Genomic DNA, 19,322 nt, shown 5'->3' with positions numbered 1-19,322 from the left:
TATAATTGACCAGCTGACGATAAAATATGAATATATCTAATATGCACACTAATTGACCTAACGCCAGCAGGTAGATCACTCCGCCTACCGAACACGTGACTTGACAACCTCTTAATAGCGGGCGTGATAACTTTAAAAGATATACCAGACGATATTGGTGAGCAATATTTGCCATATGAAACAACATTGAGACAGAGACAGAAAGCGAGAGCATTTATCCATCTCTTGCACTTCTCTAAGTTACGTCGGTATGCGGAGAACTCGCCCCATGGGAAACTCGCCCCCCCCCCCACACGTATCTGGAGAAGTCGCCCTAGAGTGGTTGGAGAAGTCGCCCCAATTGGTTGGAGAAGTCATCCCAAAACTTGTCACCCAAATGACCTTTATATAACAGAATTAAGTCATCTTTTACGTGATTCATTCATATATATATATATATATATATATATATATATATATATATATATATATATATATATATATATATATATATATATATATATATATATATATATATATGTATGTGTGTGTGTGTGTGTGTGTGTGTACACGATCACAAAAGAGATATTAACTAAATTAAAGCAATATCATAGTAATATTTATAGTGACGAAATTAAGTCTGTATATAATCTAATAAATGACGACAGTATAGTGATTAAAAAGGATGATAAGTCAAACACTATTATTATTGTGAATCAAGATGATTATGTTAAAGAAGTTGAACGTCAATTAGAAATTAAATAAATAATTTCAACATGCATTAATGAGATCGCTAAAAATAATAATTCCGTATGTGAGGAATTTGATACTTTCCCTCTTAACATAAGTACACCTCAATTCTACATATTACCCAAAACTCATACAAATCCTGACCATAATGTACCTTTAAATTTTCCAGGACGACCCAGTATATCAGGTTGTAATTCATATAATGAAAACCTATCCAAATTTATTGATAGTGTTTTACAACCTTTAATGAAATCACTTCCTTCATACATTAAAGAAGTCTATTCCACATCTATCTGAAAATTTCAATCCTGCTGTCATTAGATGTAATATCACTATAACCAACATTCCGCATGCAGATGGTATTGAAGCGTGCAAATATTTTCTTGATAATAATCCTAATAATAGCACACTATCTAGCGAAGATATTTGTAAAATAATAAAGACTTATCTTGGAAACTAATTATTTTCAATGAATTAATACGAATTACATACAGATAATGGGTATTAATATAGCTCCTATATACTCTTCCCTTTCATGGGTGAATTAGAAAACAATTTTATTCAAAACGAAAATTTTAATCCATCTCTTTGGTTCAGATTTTTAGATGACATATTTATGATCTGGAAGCATTCAACTGAAGAATTGAAAAAAAATATTGATATACAATAGCCGAGTCGATATCGACAGAAGCAGCTTGTCGGAGGAAAATGGCGGACGTAAACAGTGCCTGGAGGTGTGTATAATAGCGCTCACTGATTGGTCAATCGAGCAGAATGATTCACAACTGGAGATATGTCAATTATAGATGCGAAACGCCTCAACTGAAACTGTTCCTATCATTCACATATATATGATTTAGTAATCGAGTTCCAAACAAGCATTCCATAATGTAGCCAGATTTGACTTGGGAATAAGCTGTTTATGCCCGTTATTAGAATATATGACGTGGCGCGACACACTACACATCCGGTCACCACTCACGAGTAGGAAATTACGGTAGCTGGTATGGAACATATTGTCATTCTAGAGGTATCATATATGAAGCTGTTGAAACAAATTTTTGCTGTTAAAAATGAAAGAAGAAACGTTGGAAGCTATACAGAGTGCTAACAAAATCTGAGTAAATTAAAGGCGCTGAATTGAAATATTCGAGAAGTATTCAAATGGGGTATAAAGGAGAGGAGTTGATCTCGACAAGACGTGTCGCTCGTTTTCATCTCTTCCCTTTCAATCTGTCTTTCACAACTATTACATTTTACGTTTTTTCCAGGCTAAATTTAGAAATGGTAGTACAGATGGATGATAGTTCTCGGCCAGTATTTACTGACGCAGATGTTTTCTAGCGTATGTTCCTCGTTACAAAGTAGGCCTTTGTAGAGCAAATTCAATTTTCAGTCTAATAAAATACTATTAGATCATAAAAATTAATTCTTTGCTATCACAATCCTGAGAACCTTTTACAACTGGGAAAGTGACAAAAAGAAGTAAAATAATTCAGTCCCAGGTTACATTTAACTTGTCCGCTCAGAAATAATTAGTTTTTTCTTTTGTTTCAATGTTTTAAAACCTCTTAAACTTATTCAATTAATTCGAGATATTACTGGTTTTAAGACTTGGTCACCAGTTAAGTTTACCATGTTACAGATCAGTTTTCTAAATGATGAAAACATTGCCATATTTACATTGATCAAGAAAACAAACATAAACATACTATATGAAAAATCAAACCACTGATAAACAACTCGCCATAGCCATTTTCATAAATGAATAAAATACATGTTTGGTCCTTATTCTGTAAAAAAAAAACAACCTAGTTTACATGTTAAATGTTCGATGGTAACAGACAATGAGATGCCTAATTATCTTTTGATCAAAAGACGAATTGCACGTGCATGTGCATTATCACCTCGCTTTCATAAACATCACTACACACTTGTAATCCATTGTATTAAATCCTTCAGAGGTGATTTTAACTATTGAAATTTATCGCATACCGCATTAGAAAAATACCACATAAATCTTCACATAATAAGCTGCATTTGGGGGCATGTGAAACCACTTGAAACGCAATGATAACGATGGAACGTATCAGGGGTAATAATTGTCGTCAAATGTTGTGTTATGCTGGATACATGTACACTAGAAAGGCTGAGAATAGAATCCGCATCAGATAGAGTGCTCCCAAAGGAAGGCACGCCAATGCAAGGGCGCACTACTACAAACCTTGATCGCAATGATTTACATGTGACCGACCCGCACAGCAATAAAGCTGATCCAAATCTTGCTGAGATAGCGAAGTTCAGACTCTGTTTAGGTGAGCAAACCCTGAATTTAAAAGATAGACCTGCTATGGTCACGACCATTGCAGTGCTTGATATTGCCGATTAGTCAGGGCTTGCATTTAGCGAATCGACACTATCAAGCGGAACGTTAGACGTCAGTTGCACAACACTTTAACTAAGGAACCTGATTCTCTGCAAGACCCATCCATCACACACAAATGGAATACGACAGGTGGTCTTGGCCCACAACCCTTCCTCATCCAAACCCGTGGACTCGATTAGTGTTTGCCACTGTGTCAGCACTACGTCATCATGCCCATTCAAACAAGTCGCATATGGATGGAAATTTTGCCATGGCACTATATAACTTTAAGCAGTTGTACGTCATACGAGCATCCTGGATGAGACACGTGTGTCCTACGTGTACGTACTGTTGCCAATCAAGCAACAAGAAATCTACAAGACATGATACAATCTGTATTTGAGAAATGTGAAGAACTGGATCTAAATGTGAATAACGGGACCCAACTGCTGTGATCGCTGAATTTGAGACAGCAGTTATCCAGGGTAGGACCAACATTCTTGGTCCTCATGTTCAATCCCATGGGTGTTTCTTCCACCTCACCTAGAGTATTTGAAAGAAAATCCAAGAGCTTGGGTCGACTTACCTCTGTAAGCTGGAGGAATAGTTCCGGCTGCTTTGCGGAATATTAGATGGATTGTACTTTTTCCCTGTAGATGATGTCGCAAGAGGCTAAGATTTATGTGTACAAATAACTCGGTAGGTGCTGAGGCTTTTCAAGATTATAACAACACATCAACAGTCTCTGCTAGGACGCTGCTTTGGTTTCTATGGCTCTTCTCCAAGATACAAGGGGCGAATCACAGAGAGGACAGTCACACGAATGACACAATACCTACAAAATCCTCTGATGAGGATCTAGTCGGATTGTCAGCAAGGCCTGAAGACCATTTGCGAAACCCTGAGAGTTGTGGGGCGCTGCGTCCGTTGGAAATAAAGCTACACTAGCATGAAGATGAAAGTACCGAGTTTACTGTATCTGACCATTATTGTTATATTTTGTTAAGTACTGAAACGTACTTAAAAGTTATGTCTTAATTGCATTGGGTAAACATGAAATTCCATAATCAAATTAAATATGATGATATGTCACATTTCTTTTTTTTCCCCTTCAAATTCCGTTTCAAAATAAGTCGGTATATTTTTGACGGCTTGAAAAGTTTTAAAGCTAGAATGGTTGAGGGGTTATGTCCTATCTTTCATTTTTCTGGGGCGGGGATATTGTCCTAGGGGTGTTTTGTCCTACACCCTTTGTCCACTATATCTGTATTATGTTTGCTGCAAACCTTTTAATCTGTCAGTCAGATAATATTTTTATAATAAAGACAAAGGCTATAAAAGTTTTGGTGTTAAAAATCGAGATAATATTGTAATTTTAAAGACTGTGTCTATTTTAGGGTAGGTAAGTCCTTTATCTCTCCACAGACAATAAATGTTATAAATTGTTATATTAGTTTGGCAGGAATTGACAATTGGCATGCATATCACTCCGTGGAATAATTTAGAATTAGTAAGTCTTATAATGCACGAGGAAAGAGTTTTTACTTGAACATATAAAGACCTTTTCAAACACTCTGTAAAACACACTATTATCCTTATTCTTACAAAATACATAAATATATTAGACATCATATCTACAGCAAGGAGAATTTAAACACTCGGACAGCACGTTATATTCCTTGACAGGAACAGCCTTAGCAAACGTGGAGCTCGACTTCGTTCATTTTCGCTGGGCCCCCTGGATTTAGGTGCGGGGCCCTCTGTGAGCACAACATTTGGTAATAAACGTTTAAACAAGTTTTAAATGATAGTGAACTTAAAGTTTACTTCCATCCTTTTAAAATTACTTTCTCTCCATAGATACATATTTAAAATTTACTAACGCACGTGGCCCCTGTGAACGATCGAATTGGCCTAAGCCAGCCTGTTCCTATATCCGAGTACAGATGACGTCATAAAAGCTTGGGACTTCAAACCAGTCAAAGTATTGTAAGAATAAAAGAAAATATCAGCGCGGTTTTAAAATAACTTGTTGACATCAGATCCTCTAGTATTTAGATATGTATTTATCAACTATACCTTTAGAAAAAGTAGTTATAATTAGTGTAGAGCAACATAAAACTTATCTGGAACCTTACATGTCATATGGATTTTTACTGGTCGCTTGGAGTACGACGACCACAGTCGGATTGGTAATTTAATTGTTATACTTCAGTTATCACAATCCGACATTAGAAATTAAATCCGTCTTCTAACTAATGTTACTCCAGGCAAAATAGTATGGGCCTCTTGCAGTTTTTAATACAGTCATGATGCTATAAGTCTGCAATCACAGAGAGTTAATCTCCGACCCGGCAAGAAAATATGAGCACAAACCATATCTTCACTAAAATCAATAAATTTTTATTTTCGTTTTATCTGCAGAATATGCGTGGATACTAAAATGCTCTAACTAAACACGTCTCCCTTTTCACACAAGAAACATATGCTTGAGATCAATTCCTTGGAGTCTATTTTTCGTGGTTTTATTTGCATTGCTAGCCCACATAAAACCACTGTTTATTACGTTAAATGCTATCGATGTTGCGGCAATTGCATACAGTTCTTCAGACTTACACCACTGACTCTTGATAGTGTGAATGTATGGTGATTGATGATCTTTGATCTTGGGAATGAAAAAGATCAAGAAAGAAATCACCGATCTTCTATGGACGGTCGAATACATAACACAGGTTCAGAAATATCTCAATGCAATCTGTAATCGTGGAGATGACAATCAAGCCCATTAGCCTCATTCAGAGCCAATGAAAATCATACAATCATAACTTTCTGTCACTAGGTGGAGTGAGGTTGCTCGCGAGAAATATTCGTCCAATATGTAACCATTTTTTTTTTACGACACACGCATACCATTTGGTAGAGTACGTTGGTTGCCTCCAGGCAAGATTTTAATACCAAATTTAATACCAAGGAGTCACAATTAATGAGAGAACTGTTAAATGATATTGCAATAGATTCCAAGAACCCGGACGTAATCAAATATCTGTAGTTTACTTTTTTGTCCTCAAAATAATACAGTTGAATTGTAGATATTTTAAACCTTGGATTGACAGGTTTTATTTAACACAAATAAACCTCTTTTACAACAAAATCGTCTATTTGTATCTTACTGTGTACGATACATGTCCTTCGTTGATTTTCCGTGAAAAAGTATCACATCATAAGGCTATAGAACACGAATGACAATTTGTCTTACAAATCCTTTCGTACATTGACAGAACGGTATACAAGTAATAAAAAAAAGTTGTAAAAAGTAATATTCAATGGGCCTTTCAACTGATAATTGTACATAGTTTCTGACTTGAGGAAGAGAAGAACTTATATCCATATTTCTCTCTAAGAAAAAAATATTCATAATTTACAGGGTAATGGGATTATTACATTTACCAAAATACGGCCTCAAGCTCGGACGAAAACTATGCTACAAGAAATACGAGAGAAGGCTTTCTATTATATTGGTCACTTAATGAACACGACATCCATTGTTGCTTGTCTGCGGTCTTCAGCGATAAGCTATTAGAGTTTCAGAAACTCTGTTAATAATACAAATATCATTACTGCAAGATGTAATCTCCAGCAGAACGTCTTCGGCGCGACCATGTTCAACGCATTGATATATTCAATGTTGCATTTTGTTTGCCATATCATAGATCGATAGCAATTATTATATTCATAAATGGGCTGATCTAATTTTTAGGTCGTAGAAAATGTTTTATGTTTTGAAATGAACAGTGGACATTTCCTTTTCCCTAGGTGCATGCTAGAAACATCGTAGGTAAACAAAAAGTGTTTTCCCCTCAAATGAGAATGATGCATAATAATGAATTACCGCTTGGTGAAAGTCATACAGTGTTCCTTTTTACTCGTAACTTTATTCAAGAAACCTACACCTTTTGCTAGAAATGAATCGCAAAGATGTATAATGTGATTATAGTTTATATGCGTGTTTATTTCCTTTTGTATTAATTTGTTCTTGACTCTTTTCTAAGCCAGTTTCTGAGAACGAGAATAAATTGTTACCTTTTGCGTTTTACACACAGTGAGAGAGAGAGAGAGAGGTGATTAAATTGTCCCAGTTCACATTTCATAACCATGTTTATGTGCACCTCCAGACTATAAAATATAAAGATCATAGGACAGAACATATATTTTGTACTTTTGTTTAAAGAGAGAAGTACAAAAAGTGTACAAGTAACGTCCATTCAGATTATTACACGCGAACAAACCTATGACATTTAAAGTCAAAGCTGATATTTTCCATAGAGTAATATCAAAATACATAAACATTTCATTACAAAACCACTAAACTGTTTGTGGAAAGAATCAAACCGTAGAAAGTTTCCTTCTGATAAGTTATGGTGCAATTCAGCAGGGACTCTAATTTATCATTTTAAATAATCACGATATAGCAGGTCCGGACTGGGGAGGGAGATTTCCGGAACCTTTCCAGGTTAAAAATAACAAAAACGTATACACATACACACACACACATACACACACATATACACACACATACACACACACATACACACAACACACACACATACACACACATACACACATACACACACATACATACACACACATATAAACGTACAGTCACAAGTCACTTGAAATTTGACCATTGTTTTGTTCTTGTGCACACTTTGTGCAAACAGACACATAGACGTTTGCTTAGTGCCCTTTCAAGGAACATGTTGGACCTTTTGAAATTTTAGACTCCAACCCTCCAACACCTGAGCTAATCCTGCCCTGTATATTCATGAAAAATAACATTTTCTGGAAGGGTCAACTCATGTAAGGTGAAATAAATGCATTCAATGTTTCCATTTGCACAGATTATACTAGCGAAGGTTATATAGTCCAGGGTGATTATTTCCTGGAAACATTCTGATGAAGCAAAATAATAAAAGAATCGGTTCTTATCTGCTCCATATCTAAGGTCCAAATTCTACGGGATTAAACCTATTTAGATTCTCACACAAGCAAAACGCAAAACGTTTCGAATGACTGATGCTACTGTTTGTTAGTATAAAGCTTACTTCGTTGAAAATGTATGCAATCACCAATGAAAAATTATACAATGTTTGTTACTCTAATGTATTATCATTATTTGCATGAAAACAAGTGCAACGTTTCAGTTCTCGTCGCTATAATACGCACCAAGTGTTCGCCGAATATTTTTAATTTTATGAAAACTTAGACATTTTCATGTATATATAAAACCGGATAGAAATAGGTCATGCATGTGTCAAATTCGTAGAAATACTGTGAATTCATTTTTTCTTCTTCGTGGGTTAATAAAGATTTATCGGATGACAACCCTTCTCTGAAAACAGTAACACTGCTTCCGCAATCCACTAATTGTCGCAAAATTACGATAGTTGATACCACCGAAAATAATTTGTTGTATGCAATATTTCATTCATGAGAGACATAAAGGACCTTAAAACCTAAGATCATGAAACATAGTTCAGCCATGTATCTTCGACTTGATTCTCGATAGAAGAAGACTTCTCGGTAAAATGCAAAGTACCTGACAATAAAAGACTCTGATAAGCTCCTGTGTCCCTTTATATTTTATTAGTGATGGGATTGGCTGAATCACCCATGAGTGATATAGAACCCTTCGACATGAATGGTTCATAATTCTCCATAAGAAATCAAACTTGGGTTTATAAGACCAAATAAATGTATTGCTTTCAATGCTTGTCATCGAGTTCTAGTCCGTCTCATAAGTCATCAGTAGCTGCTGCATCGCCAAGCAAGTGTCTCATTATAAAACAACATAACAGTTTAAAAATATAACCAGAAAACACGGTGAATTGCTAATCAAGAAGCTATGACCAACAGGCGTGTAGCAATCCTTCACCTAGAAGAATCGAACATGATAGTATCAGATTATTGTCACGTAAAGATGTCACTGTATATAATAAGTCATGACATATCTAAATTGAAACAATTTTATTCATGTTCACGTATACGAAATGGCAAAGCACTGCACGTATTGGTGGCGTACACAAAACCCGAGGATAGCAGTGACTGATGTCATTCCGCAGAGAGTACTAATCCATATATTTTCTTCTCATGGGATGGATATATATATATATATATATATATATATATATATATATATATATATATATATATATATATATATACACGGCGTATGTTCTAAATAGTGTCCTAGCGTTTCCAGCAAAAATATCTTCATTAAGGAAAGATTATATATTTGAATATAATGAATAAATCCAACAGAAGGAGAATACAAACAGAAAAATAGAAGATAAATTGTAAAAACCTTCTTAAAACACATAAACTACTTGTCCATTAAAATTGTATTAGTAGAAAAACAAAGAAGATACTATCTTGCATATTGCACAGAGAACCAAAATGTTTTGTCCTAATTACAGGCTGGGGACAAAGGATACAAAATATTTTGTCCTCATTACAGCTGGGAACAAAGGATACAACAATATTTGTCCTAATTACAGTCTGGGAACAAAGGATACAACAATATTTGTCCTAATTACAGGCTGGGGACAAAGGATACAAAAAAATTGTCCTAATTACAATCTGGGGACAAAGGATACCAAATGTTTTGTCCTAATTACAGGTTGGGGACAAAGGATACAAAATGTTTTATCCTAATTACAGGCTGGGGACAAGGGTTAGACATTGTGCATGGCGAAAAATCAACGCCATTTGCAAAATGTACAAAAGAAATTATATCCCGGAAAAGGTATGCATGCGGGTACTAAAGGAAATATGTCAAGTGAATGGGTCAGTGGGATAATATAAACTACTACGACTTCTACTACTATTACAGTTAATAATAATAATAATAATAATAATAATAATAAATACACATAACGAGTTAACGGAATAAGCTGCTGCGTCAAGACCGAGTTTCTTTTACAACCTCTAGCCTGAAAGTTGTTCGCCTCCGCGATGTAGACAGAAAAGTTAAATGAAGAATATAGATAAATCTTTATGTTAAGGATGCTGAGCTTTATCCCACCGATAGGACCGATAGGTTAAATTTCAGACGTAATGTATCGGTTTTAAAGAGCTTGTGTGAGCGTTTGAGATTGTAGGATTAGACATAAAATGAACAGAGGCATGATCTCTGTCATATTAGATTTGATAACTGCAATCAGCACATATGTACACTGTTATCTCCGTAGTTCCGTGGTAATTCGATACCTATACAGAATCAAAAGTACCTCCCAAATGGGATATTAATTTTGTAAAACATAGGACATATTCTAACTACAGACTGGCTGCATGTCCCCTCGGATTCTTATCTATTGTACCCGTGTGCCGCCCAGTTATGATAACTGACGCTCTGGCAGTCATATTTAAATATCTCCGTGTGTTTACAGTAACTTAAAAACGACGATAACGAAAAAGAAAACAACAACCAAATTAACGATCATTCACACAAGCCAATTTGTTTGCACATCCACAGACATGTAAACGCTCTCTTAGAATGCATACGATATTAATTTCAGAATCATTTTTGTTGAGTAAAATATATCAAGGGTGCGATTACTTTCATTAGTCTTGAGTTCTTGAACATCAACAAAACATAATACAGTAGCAATATATAAACTAAAATACAAGCATGCTGGAAATCAATGAGCTCATGTTTAACAAAGGGACTAATTTCCTGTTGCGTACTGAGGGACCACAACCCTTGACCCATGGGTTGCAGTCAGATACGTTTTCACACTTGGGTCATTGATCATTCATGCTAGTTCTCAGACTCTCGGATACGTCATGCAGAAAACTCAAGAGTTATTTTAAATTTACGTATCGCCCCAACCCTCAATTCCCACCCTATGGACGAAATCAAACTTCCATAAGTATTGGCAAGATCTACATCCATGGGATGTTAATGACTATTATTTTGTGCAAATATAGTAAGTCGAGAGCATGAGTTCAAAGTCATTACATGAGAACTAACGATGTGGCTTCATAATCATTTCTCCAGCTTCTTTGAAAGCAGCATAATATAAACCTGAAATGGTTGCAGATAGATGGATGAACGGAAAGCAACAGAAAGATAGAAAGATAAATTTTTTTAAAAAAAAAAACACATCCATATATATATACATACAACAGTTAGCATCAGCCACTTTACCCAAGTGGCCACATACATTAGTCACAATTAGCCACTGTACCCGAGTGGCTACATAAAAATCACAATTAGCCACTTTACCCATATGGATACATGCATGTAATAGTCAGAATTTGCCACTTTACTCCATGGATACATGCATGCACAACAGTCACAATTAGCCACTTTACTCATACGGATACATACATGTATAACAGTCACAATTACCCACTTTGCTCAGTTGGATACATGCATGTACAACACTCACAATTAGTCATTTTACCATATGGAGACATGAATGTACAACAGTCACAAGTAGCCACTTTACTCAATTGGATATTGGATACATGAATGTACAGCAGTCACAATTAGCCACTTTACTCAATTGGATATTGCATACATGCATGTACAACAGTCACAATTAGCCACTTTGCTCAGATGGATTCATAACATTCACAATTAGCAACTTTACCCAAGTGTCTACATACAAAAGTTATAATGACCACTAAGACGTTAGAAATAAGCTAATAATATACATTTGTTTCTTTTAGTTGTAACTTTTATCTAATTTTTGTTAACCAATAAATAACAATTGTACACGTGTATATTTTGCAGTGCGTTCACGTGACGAGATTTTGCACAGTTTCGCTTTCTTCAAATCCACGTGGCTGCTGGAAATCATATGTATTTAAGCAATGGTATGCGTTCGAGTATTTCAGTCAACAAAACAAAGACTATTTAGCTTAGTTAATTTCATTACAGTGCGGATATTAAAGGGTGATACATTTGTTTTTCAGAAGCGAAAATGTGTACAAAAATGATATTCGTTGAGAAGAAAATTGCAAGAATAACTAGTTTTAGTCTATAATTAGGATAGATATTAATTAAATATCTAAATTTCAAAACACGAAAATAATTTGAAAACTATTACGACTTCCTACAGTCGACCCACCGATTCCAAAAATATTGATGAATGGAGTAAGGTATTCTTAAATATAATCTTTACGTTTGGATGCAAATTAGCAAATTCATACAAAATATCCATCCATCCGTCCATCTATCCATCCATCCTTCCATATGTACGTACATACATACATATGCTCAAATCACTTATTTATCGAACTGCTTCGGTGGTCAAAGTGGTTAGATCGTCCGCTTCCGATGCAGGAGGTGGCGGGTTCTAACCTCCACGGAGACATACCAAAGACTTATAAAAATGGTACTAGCAGCTGCCTCGTTTGGTGCTCATCATTAAGAAGTTAATGTTTGTAAAGAGGTTATTGTTAGGACTGGTCAGCTTGGTGTCATGTTAATGCGATTGGGTGCGACATGATGCTACATCTATGCGGCGTGATGCCCCAGTGCTACACTGCAGACATCATGGCGATATGACTGAAAAAAATTGTTAATGCTACGTTCAAAATATAAATCACACACACACACACATATATCAATCGTTTCTTTTTTCTTTTGAGTAACATGGCATTTTCTTTAAATAAAAATAGCTTTTATTTCATTACTTCTTTGTTAGCAGTACAATCACACAGAATTAATATTTGTTTAAAGTATACACGAAATTGTTTTATATCTTTTTTCATTTTATCTTAAAGTGAATTAAAATTAAAAAGATTTTAGTTCATACTGATATCATTATGACGAAAAGTTTGTTTTAACATTCTTGTTCAAATACTAGTAACATTTTAGTATAAGCTTGTTACTGTTTTTTAAGACGCAGAGAACATTTTAAGAGTTCTTCGATTGCATAAATCTCTATATTTGCTCTAATATTACAAAAATACTGCCTCTGTCGGAGGCAAAGATTGTGCTAGCAAAATTATGTATAGGAAGGACCTTCCAAAGATGTGTCTTACGTGGACATATGTCCTTAATATACACTTTAACACTTAAGTAAAATTAAGACAATGGTTAAACGATGTCGTTTAATGTCAGAAAAGCTTCACTGTCTATTGGGTAATTTAATGGAACTTTACTGAGATGATGTCTGCATTCTAAGCTGTATCCCTTTAATTGTTGTACTTGCACTCTCTATGATAAGCGAATTATTTGGGGATGGAGTTTTCTTCAAATCATGCTATGATAATATTAAAGACATCGCCTGCTATTAGGGCAATTTATACTTATAAAGAAACACACACACACACACACACACACACACACACACTTCCCGTTCTTTGCTTTTCAAAGTATTCACTGTACAACGAATGTACAGAAATTAGTAAGAATAGATAGACTGAAATTATTTATTGGACATGGCAAAGATATTCATTTATATATTTTAAATAAAAGATGTTATAAATATGGTACTTTGATTGACAATACAGGTAATTATAGTGTTGACATTTTGATTTAAAATACAGGTATTTATCGCGTTGGTACTTTGAAAATGTTTTTATTTATCGTGTTGGTACTTTATAAAAAATGTATTTATCATGTTGGCAATTTAAAAAATGGTATTTTTCGTGTTGGTACCTTGACAAAGGGGTATTTATCGTGTTGGCGCTTTGGAAAAGGGTATTTATCGCGCTGGTACTTTGAAAATGGGTATTTATCGGGTTTGTACTTTTAAAAAAAAGGGTATTTATCGCTTTGTTACTTTGAAAAAAAGGCTATTCATCTTGTTGGAGCTTTGATTGAAAACACATGTACCTATCGTGTTTGTACATTGATTGAAAACACGGATATTTATCGTGTGGACACTCTGAATGAATATACGGGTATTTATCGTGTTAAAACTGAGCTGGTACTCAGCAAATGACACCCTATTTTCAGCCTAATATATATATTAAACTGCTTTTGATAAAAATAATAAGTTATTCACCTACTGTTTTTCATTGTACGAAATAAACAAACTGTGTGATTGAAATATAATAACTATGTCCTTTCTTAGTCCATTTTTAATCAAGTTAAAGGGTCTTTCTATGTGTTTTACTCCACATCTGTATGTGACACTAGCATATCAGACTGACCATTTCCACAGATGATCTAAACGAATATTGATTTTGATGTTAACGCACATCATTCTCATCATTTTAATTAGAATCCGTCCAATTTTAGAAAAAATGGTGGGATATATTTTTAATTTTGTTCTCGAATGCAAGAGGTCGCGGGTTCGAGCTCCGGTCGAGTCATACCAAAGACTTATAAAAATGGTACAAATAGCTGCCTCGCTAATCGCTCAGTAGTATCAAGAGCTTAGTGGTAGAACTGGTCGGCCTGGTATCAGCATAATATGACTGGGTGGGGGCATCATGCTTCATGTCCGCGACATGATGCCCCAGTGCTAGACATCACCATAATATGCCACAATGCAGACATCTTAGCGATATGACTAAAAAATTGTTAAAGCTACGTTAAAAATCCAAATCACACACAATCATTTAATGTTGTTCCCTGTCATATAAAATATTCCGAGTGCTAGTGAACCATGGGTCCTCTTATAATTTGCTGAATATATAGACTTTTTTCCTACCATAATTGTACAACTTACTCTCTGTGTGTTGTTGTTGTAGGGTTTAACTCCATTTTTCAGCACACGATAGGCTATACATGGCGGCCAGTATTAATGGTGGAGGAAGAACCCGGGAAATCCCCGGAAAGAGCAACCGACCCTCGAGAAGCTACTGGCAAGCTTTCTCACATACCCACATTAGCCGAATCCGAGACTCGAACCCACGCAGACTGTGTGTGTGTGTCTGTGTGTGTGTGTGTGTGTGAGAGAGAGAGAGAGAGAAAGAGAGTCTCCAAACTCGTAGTGCTTGCCTCTATTTAGAGATCAATGTAATGTTATGTGCATTTAAGTTGTATTGTATGTTTGCTTATGTCCATGATTATAGGTTGTAATGGTCACTTTGTAAACATCATATTACATAGTTTAGTGTTGTCTATGATTGTATTTTATATTTTATGATAGTTTTATACTTGTAGGTAAACATGATAAATTGGATTTGAGTTCAGGACATTGGTTTTCCCATCAGGGATTCCTGGTCTACCTGTTGTTAACCATGTTCTTTACTAAAGCTCTAGTAATGGACCTGATCTTGTTTATAACCTAAAATGATCTACATATGAACATCTGACCCTCATCCTGGTACTTGTACGTGTCTAAGGATGTTCTATTCAGGTTGTTTATTTATTTATTTATTTATTTATTTATTTATTTATTTATTTATTTATTTATTTATTCATATCTTATCAACTGAAATTGAATCACTAATTTAGCTGTATTCAGTTTTAGTTTCAGTTTTAGTTTTAGAGGAGTTATTTATTTAAATGATTAATTGGAATTACGAAGTGCTCATTAATACTTTCTGACCAAGTCACTATTTTAGGCGTATTGTGAATTCATTTGGAGACATTTTGGATAATATCATTGTGACACATCAAGACTGTTAGCGCCTCAACACTATTCCAGGCTATATGTACATCAGCACACCACTGAAATTCGTTTGGAATCCTCTATATTTTGGAATCGTGTTAGAACTTTTAGGACTATATGGCATTTAATTCACAGTAGTGCAATTTTTTAAAATTGTCACTTTGTGTTCTATGGAAATGAATTTCTTGTTCAATTTTACAAAACATTTTGCTTTTCGCTCTTTTCTGTTACTTAACTCGAGATCGTAGAGTCGTAATAGTAAGTTTAAGGAACATATACTATTCTAGGCTAAAGTTAATCAAATTTACTCATATGATCACGCAATTCACACAATACATCACACTGGCGTAAAATAACAACTTTTCAAATAAAGTGACTTTTAATAATCCTTCTCACGAGCAAACTTCAAATACTCTGCATTTATCTATCTCGACAGAACCATTGGATTCTTGGCAAATACGTGTTCTAATTTCATGTCATTGATCTAAATTCCAAAGAGAACTGACAACGAGTGTGGTAAAATTACAGCATTCGATCAATAAGGTTTACATTCTTACATTCAGTTGTCTACCTTTATGAACAAACGAAGGTAAATGAGAAGGCTGATTGTTTAAATGATCAATTAGGGTAACAATACAACAATGTTAAGTGACAAGCTGATTGTTTAAGTGATCAATTAAGGTAACAATACAAAGATGTTAAGTGACAAACTGATTGTTTAAAGGATCAATTAGGGTAACAATACAAAGATGTTAAGTGGCAAGCCGATTGTTTAAATGATCAAATAGGGTAACAATACAAAGATATTAAGTGACAAGCTGACTGTTTAAATGATCAAATAGGGTAACAATACAAAGATATTAAGTGGCAACCTGATTGTTTAAGTGATCAATTACGGTAACAATACAAAGATATTAAGTGACAAGCTGATTGTTTAAATGATCAATTAGGATATCAATACAAAGATGTTAAGTGACAAGCTGATTGTTTAAATGATCAGTTAGGGTAACAATGCAAAGATATTAAGTGGAAACCTGATTGTTTAAGTGATCAATTACGGTAACAATACAAAGATATTAAGTGACAAGCTGATTGTTTAAATGACCAATTAGGGTAACAATACAAAGATGTTAAGTGGCAAGCTGGTAGTTGTAATCACCATATAAAGATATTAAAAAGTACTAGATTTTGTATAATGCTAGCAGTCTTTTTTGCTGAACTAGTTGGATGACTGAAACCAATATCCAATTTTGTTTGTGAAAATCTGTACAAGTTGTTCTTGTTAAACTTCAGTACGTGTTTTCAAGATGTCAGCATAGCTTTAATGCAAAGACGATCTGATTAAGAACAATCACACAGTTTCTCCAGCATGCATTTACAACTCTTGAAGGACGGTATATACAAAAGCAAACTTCACCCATGTCAAAGTCTACGAATGCAGGAGTAGAGCTGGAGAAGCTGTGTACCATAATGATTATGAAAGTCGTGACAGTGCGCTAGTATTCTAGGTGTGATTCTAGTGATGCCATATAAAAAAAAACTCATATTGCACACAATAGAACAAACAATCAATACCAACACATTATATCAATGGGGATATGCCTCAGCACCAAACACCTTTCCCACCCTCACCCTCACCCCCACCCGCATACCTCCCTACCTAACCCAACCCGGCTATTTTAGCTGCTGGACAGTACGAGTTGTTAAGTTTAAAATATTTTTAAATATTACTTGTTGATCATTTAGAGGCATTGGGCAAATAGCATATCAGAATCTCTTGACAGAAACGAGTTTATTTCACACGATCTCTTGACAGAAAAGAATTGTATTTCACACGATCCCTTGACAGAAACGAGTTGTATTTTACACCATCTCTTGACAGAAACGAATTGTATTTCACACTATCTCTTGACAGAAACGAGTTGTATTTCACACGAAATCAGAATAGCAAGAGGATTTTCTTTATTTTTCTCTCCTTTTGATATTGAAACAAATTAAATCTAGTAACATAATTTGCTTAATGCCTTAAGATTCTGAGAAACAATGCATAGGTATGATATCAAACTGGACATTCATAAATAACAAACATGCGTCACATATTTGCATATGGAAATGACACAAGCTGCTGTTATTGATAAAAGCCGCTCTTCCAAAGCTATATTTATTGTCTAATTGTTAAAATGAAAACAATAACTTTCCTAACCGTAACAGTTAGCAGCAACAGGTGCTTGAATTTCGCCCTATGTGTGGTATCACAGACATGTACAACCGCTGTATAAACCAGATTTTGTAAAGGAAAAAGTCAAATCAAGCAAGAGCTATATCCAAACGCAGTTATTTCTTATCCAGTTCGCTACAGAGCAAATTGGTGTCAACAAATTGTGTTATACCAAAACCCTCGTGTTGATTTGCCTTTGAATATCTTTTTTGTACATTTTTGTGTTTGTTTTGGTTTCGAAGTTAGCATAAAATGTAATGACTCCGAGGGGATTGCAATAGCGAGATATAACTATATATCTCGCGAAAGACGTTTGACAAGTCGGGGTGAAGATACTCCTGAAATTACGGAAAGAATGTTGCATGTATTTTTCCAGAAAGATTTTACATTTTAAACTCTCTCTCTCTCTCTCACACACACACACACACACAACACACACACACACACACACACACACACACACACACACACATTATATACTAGTTAAAATATGGTAACTGTCATGTTGGTAATATACATAATACCCGTAACATGAAGTTTCTTACCTTGCTAGATCAGGATGGATTGTCATTCACAGTGCGTGGTACAAGTGTAGTGGCAAATCATCTGCTTAAAAACGGTGGACACATTTGGGCAAAATTGAATTACTAATTCAGTTCCGTTCGAATGGGTGCTTCAAAGTAAATGCAACATATTCCATTAGACATATCCTCTAATATCTCAGTCTAAAGATGTTCTGTTTCTCCTCATTTATCGAATTTTGCTTTCAAACGTACAAGGAAGAAAGCTCTCCAGACGGAGTGCTCCATGTTATGCCTCTATGACTAGAAGCAACTAATTCCAAGAATGGAAAGTCAGCCACACAGATAAGCCCACTGTCCGTTACAGGATCATACGATGGTGTTTAATTGCATATAACTACTTCTACGATGGCTGTATGAACTACCAGTTAAAAGCCTGGATTAACGAATCGAGAAAGCCGAGCGCTAATGCCCAATTATTGTATTCTTATTTATCGTTCGACGTTACTGTTTCATCTTTTTAGCAAATATTCAGTTCACGGCGATTGTTTTTCCAAGCTACGTAAAGAAAACTTGTTTCCATATTTCAAGCTGCACCCATTTCGCCCAATATGATTAAAATAAGTCATTTGAGCTACCAATGGGACAGGTGCGCCAAGTGTGGATATTGGATTCAAATAGTATCTTTTAAAATGATCAGTCCGTTCTCCATCTATACGTTACATGATATTTGCTACGTATGCCAGACGTGTTGCTACATTGTAGGTAGACTACTATAGTGTTGTCCTTTTGGGAAATTTACTGATTTATAAATAATAGCTGAGTAAAAACAAAAAAGAGCAATGCAAATAACCGGCAGTCAATATAGTAAAGAAACACAGTGACACAAGAAAATGCAGAAAAAATGCGCT

At 35.0% G+C, this 19,322-nt stretch overlaps 1 protein-coding gene across 1 annotated transcript in view; it reads right to left on the bottom strand.

Moving 5' to 3' along the window:
* Positions 1-19,023, bottom strand: part of LOC149802159 (neuronal acetylcholine receptor subunit alpha-10-like) — a 214,022-nt gene extending 194,999 nt beyond the window's left edge. Inside the window, exon 1 of the mRNA XM_089956571.1 lies at positions 18,436-19,023. The gene's annotated coding sequence lies outside the window, so the exon portion shown is untranslated. The remainder of the gene's footprint in view (positions 1-18,435) is intronic.
* Between the last annotated feature and the right edge of the window lie 299 nt (positions 19,024-19,322).

Source organism: Sinohyriopsis cumingii, chromosome 4 (assembly GCF_028554795.1).
Source record: "Sinohyriopsis cumingii isolate HCF-2022 chromosome 4, ASM2855479v2, whole genome shotgun sequence".
In the NCBI taxonomy this organism is placed as follows: domain Eukaryota; kingdom Metazoa; phylum Mollusca; class Bivalvia; order Unionida; family Unionidae; genus Sinohyriopsis; species Sinohyriopsis cumingii.
This window is presented reverse-complemented; position numbering and strand designations above follow the sequence as displayed.